Source organism: Amblyraja radiata, unplaced genomic scaffold (genome assembly GCF_010909765.2).
Source record: "Amblyraja radiata isolate CabotCenter1 unplaced genomic scaffold, sAmbRad1.1.pri scaffold_1040_ctg1, whole genome shotgun sequence".
Classification (NCBI taxonomy): domain Eukaryota; kingdom Metazoa; phylum Chordata; class Chondrichthyes; order Rajiformes; family Rajidae; genus Amblyraja; species Amblyraja radiata.
This window is the reverse complement of record NW_022630222.1, coordinates 13,572-19,022: the sequence shown is the minus strand read 5'-3', so window position 1 is coordinate 19,022 and position 5,451 is coordinate 13,572. Positions and strand designations below refer to the sequence as shown.

General features: G+C 45.2%; 1 non-coding gene across 1 annotated transcript; it reads left to right on the top strand.

Moving 5' to 3' along the window:
* The first annotated feature begins 4,626 nt into the window (after positions 1 to 4,626).
* Positions 4,627 to 4,699, top strand: trnak-uuu. The gene has a single exon. It is a non-coding gene; the product is annotated as a tRNA-Lys (tRNA).
* Positions 4,700 to 5,451: the final 752 nt, after the last annotated feature.

Genomic DNA, 5,451 nt, shown 5'->3' with positions numbered 1-5,451 from the left:
TAATCTACCAGTTATGATGCAGCTTCTCACAATGCAGACTATTCTGGTTGTCAATATGACTGTCTTGAATGTTAAAATGAATGGGAGGCAGAGAGAGGGGAAGAGGGGAAGAGGGGGAAAAGGGGAGAGGGAAAGAGGAGAGGGAGAGAGGGGGGGAAAGGGGGAGAGGGAAATAGAGGAGAGGGTGAGTGGGTGAGAGGGAGAGTGGGTGAGAGGGAGAGTGGGTGAGAGGGAGAGTGGGTGAGAGGGAGAGAGAGAGGGGGTGAGGGAGAGAAGGGGATGGGGAGAGGGAAAGAGGTGAGGGGGAGAGGGAGAGAAGGGGAAGGGGGAGGGAGAGAGGGGGAGAGAGGGGGGGGGGAGGAGAGAGGGAGATAGGGGGTGAGGGAGGAGGAGAGGGAGGGAGAGGATGAGAGGGAGATAGTGGGAGAGGGAGAGAAGGAGAGAGAGAGAGAGTTAGGAAAACACAAACTGCTGGAGGACATCGATAGGTAAGGAAGAATCTCTGGATAGAAGGAATGGGTGATGTTCCGGGTCAAGTCCCTTCTTCAGACTGATCAATGATAGACAGACTGACAGATGACTGAAGGGTCTCGACTCGAAACCTCACCCATTCCTTCTCTCCAGAGATGCTGCCTGCCCTGCTGAGTTACTCTAGCACTTTGTGTCTATCTTCGGTTTAAACAAGCATCTGCAGTTCCTTCCTACATATGTATGTATCTATACTAAATAAAATAATATACATACAGTGGCTTGCAAAAGTATTCATACCCCTTGAACTTTTCCACATTTTGTCACGTTACAACCACAAACGTAAATGTATTTTATTGGGATGTTATGTGATAGACCAACACAAAGTGGTGCATAATTGTGAAGTGGAAGGAAAATGATACATGGTTTTCAAATTTTTTTACAAATAAAAAACTGAAAAGTGTGGCGTGCAAAAGTATTCAGCCCCCTTTACTCTGATACCCTTAAATAAAATCCAGTGCAACCAATTGCCTTCAGAAGTCACCTAATTAGTAAATAGAGTCCACTTGTGTGTGATCTAATCTCAGTATAAATACAGCTGTTCTGTGAAGGCCTCAGAGGTTTGTTAGAGAACATTAGTGAACAAACAGCATCATGAAGCCCAAGGAACACACCAGACAGGTCAGGGATAAAGTTGTGGAGAGGTTTAAAGCAGGGTTAGGTTATAAAAAAATATCCCAAGCTTTGAACATCTCACGGAGCACTGTTCAATCCATCATCCGAAAATGGAAAGAGTATGGCACAACTGCAAACCTACCAAGACATGGCCGTCCACCTAAACTGACAGGCTGGGCAAGGAGATCATTGATCAGAGAAGCAGCCAAGAGGCCCATGGTAACTCTGGAGGAGCTGCAGAGATCCACAGCTCAGGTAGGAGAATCTGTCCACAGGACAACTATTAGTCGTGCACTCCACAAATCAGGCCTTTATGGAAGAGTGGCAAGAAGAAAGCCATTGTTGAAAAAAAGCCATAAGAAGTCCCGTTTGCAGTTTGCCACAAGCCTTGTGGGGGACACAGCAAACATGTGGAGGAAGGTGCTCTGGTCAGATGAGACCAAAATTGAAGTTTTTGGCCTAAATGCAAAACGCTATGTGTGGCGGAAAACTAACACTGCACATCACCCTGAACACACCATCCCCACTGTGAAACATGGTGGTGGCAGCATCATGCTGTGGGGATGCTTTTCTTCAGCAGGGACAGGGAAGCTGGTTAGAGTTGATGGGAAGATGGATGGAGCCAAATACAGGGCAATCTTGGAAGAAAACCTGTTAGAGTCTGCAAAAGACTTGAGACTGAGGCGGAGGTTCACCTTCCAGCAGAACAACGACCCTAAACATACAGCCAGAGCTACAATGGAATGGTTTAGATCAAAGCATATTCATGTGTTAGAATGGCCCAGTCAAAGTCCAGACCTAAATCCAATTGAGAATCTCTGGCAAGACTTGAAAATTGCTGTTCACAGACACTCTCCATCCAACCTGACTGAGCTTGAGCTATTTTGCAAAGAAGAATGGGCAAAAATTTCAGTCTCTAGATGTGCAAAGCTGGTAGAGACATACCCCAAAAGACTTGCAGCTGTAATTGCAGCGAAAGGTGGTTCTACAAAGTATTGACTCAGGGAGGCTGAATACTTTTGCACGCCACACTTTTCAGTTTTTTATTTGTAAAAATATTTGAAAACCATGTATCATTTTCCTTCCACTTCACAATTATGCACCACTTTGTGTTGGTCTATCACATAAAATCCCAATAAAATACATTTACGTTTGTGGTTGTAACGTGACAAAATGTGGAAAAGTTCAAGGGGTATGAATACTTTTGCAAGTCACTGTACATATATTATATATATGTATATGTGTGTGTAATATATGCATGCATATGAGTATGTTTTTTATATATATATATTTATATATATATATATATACACACTGAGCTTTTGTTCTCGTTTATTATATTGTTTACAGTGTACTATGTTTACATATTCTGTTGTGCTGCAGCAAGTAAGAATGTCATTGTTCTATCTGGGACACATGACAATAAAACACTCTCTCTAAGGGCTTGTCCCACTTGGTGATTTTTTCGGTGACTGCCGGCGTCATATCAGGGTCGCCAAAAGATTTTGAACATTTCAAAATCCAGCGGCGACAAAAAAAATGTTGCGACACTTGAAAAAGCACCGCACGTTAATACGTCATCACGCCCCGTCATCGCCGCATCACACCGCAAATTGTTCGGTGAATGATGCCGGCAGTCGCCGAAAAAATCGCCAAGTGGGACTGGCCCTAAGTCTAACTCCCGCCCAAGTACAAAATAATACAAATTAATGAAACATCTTTGTAGTGACTGACAGCCAGAGCCTCTCTTAAGCAGTGGGGCGAAAATATTTCTAGTTCAACCGCAAGTCACACGCCAGCCATTATCTCGTAAACATAATCCCTGATTGCTGCAATTAAACCAATAAATACCATGATTATTGTAATTGCTCCATGTGCTTGCATTTAGTTTGACCTTTCAAGCAGACCTTTTAATTACTTCATCAGTTTTATAAAGCGTTCACAGGCTTATGGTTCTTCTCTGCTTTATCTCACCAGCTTTATTTCACCAGCTTGGGATTCATAAACTTTTAAGCAAGCACCAGGCTTTAATTTTACATCTGTTCTATCTATTGCTCTCTTTCACCATTGTAACCAGGGCGCAGCGGTAGAGTTGCTGCCTCACAGCGCCAGGGACCCAGGTTCGATCCTGACCACGGGTGCTGACTGTGTGGAGTTTGCACATTCTACCCGTGACCTGCGAGGGTTTTCTCCGGGTGCTCCGGTTTCCTCCCACACTCCAAAGAGGTACAGGTTAACTGGCTTTGGTAAAATTGTCAATTTGTCCCTGACTTCTTCTTCTTGTTCCTCTTCTTGCATTTGAGGCAGCAGAGGTCTGCAGCAGGGTGATGCCATCCGGTTTGACATCCGTGGGTGCCCGGGTTGGCGCATGCTCCGGGCTGGCGCCAAGCTGCGGCACTGCTGCCATCTCTGTTTGCTGTAGTTCACCTGACTGAGGTCAGTTGACATGGCTCACCACGGGGAGGTCGACAACATGAGCCCCTGACGATAGACACAAGATGCTGGAGTAACTCAGCGGGACAGGAGAGGAGGAATGGGTAACGTTTTGGATCGAGGCCCTTCTTCAGATAAATGATAAATATATAAATACAATCAAGTGAAACTCAAGTACAACAGGTAGAGCAAAGGGGAAGATACAGAGTTCTCAGCATTGTAGCGCACCAGTTCCAGAGACAAAGTCCAATGTCCGCAATGGGGTAGCTGTGAATCAGACAGTACCCTAGCTTATGGAAGGACCGTTCAGAAGCCTGATAACAGAGGGGAAGAAGCTGTTCCTGAGTCTGGTGGTGCTTCTGTACCTTCTGCCAGACGAGAGCGGGGAGAAGGAGGAATTGTGCAAAGTACTATTGATAGAGAATCATTATACATCATAACACGTACTTTAATTAGAATACATACAGAGACCATCGAAATGAGTACCGTAGGCTCTAAATCGTAAGTTGAACTGCCTAACCAACATGGCTGCCCGCATGCTACTAGGTGGTGGTGGTGTGGAAACATGACATGGATTATGGATCAGGTCATCAGCAGCAAAACCAGACATGGATCAAATCAGCAACATTGTTTGATCTACAGAATGTACTGTCACACTACTCCTATCCCTGCTTCCCGCAAATTTCCTGCTCCCGTTTCCCCTTTCATCCTCATCTCTCACTCTGGCTTCACATTTTCAGTTCCTGAGTCCGGCGGTTCGTGCTTTTCAAATTTCTGCACATTATTTGTTTTGTTTGTCCGTTATGTAATCTCTGAGCACTGTCTTTACAGACTTGTTAGCCTGCGGCAATGAAGAATTCCATTCATCTCTTTTGGTACGTCTAGCAATGAAACACTCTCGACCCTTGACTCTTGACTCTTGGCAGTGAAGATTTGGAATCAACGCACCAAAATGAGGTTAGTGTAGATGGATAGAATGGTCGGCATAAACACAAGGGGCTGAAGGACCTGTTTATATACATTACAACTCTACACTCTATACACAACACAGCCCGGATAGCTCAGTCGGTAGAGCATCAGACTTTTAATCTGAGGGTCCAGGGTTCAAGTCCCTGTTCGGGCGGTTAGTTTTAGGCTGGCACAGTGGTAGAGTTGCTGCTTAACAGTGCTTGTGACCGACCTGGGTTTGATCCACACTACTGGGCCTGTTGTACGTTTTATTTAGAGTATTGTGTTCAGTCTGGGCACCATGTCAGAGGAAAGATATTGTCAAGCTGGAAAGGGGGCAGAGATGGTTTACGAGGATATTGCCAGGACTAGAGGGTGTGAGCTATAGGGAGAGGTTGAGTAGGCTTGGACTCAATTCCTTGGAGCACAGGAGGATGAGGGGTGATCTTAGAGATATACAAAATCTTGAGAGGAATAGATCGGGTAAATACACAGAGTCTCTTGCCCAGAGTAAGTCAATTGAGGACCAGAGGACATAGGTTTAAGGTGAAGGGGAAAAGATTAAATAGGAATCTGAGGGGAAACTTTTTCACACAAAAGGTGGTGGGTGTACGGAACAAGCTGCCAGAGGAGGTAGTTGAGGCTGGGACTATCCCAACGTTTAAGAAACAGATGGACAGGTACATGGATAGGACAGGTTTGGAGGGATATGGACCAAGCGCGGGCAGGTGGGACGAGTGTAGCTGGGACATAGTTGGCTGGTGTGGGTAAGTAGGGCTGAAGGGCCTGTTTCCACACTGTATCACTCTATGACTCTATGACTCTTTAGTGCTGCTATAGCGAGACTTGAGTACAGAATTATGACCAACTAAGCAAAAAAGACTATTAGGCTTATTCTGCAAGCACCAGTATTTTGCTCTGTGCTTT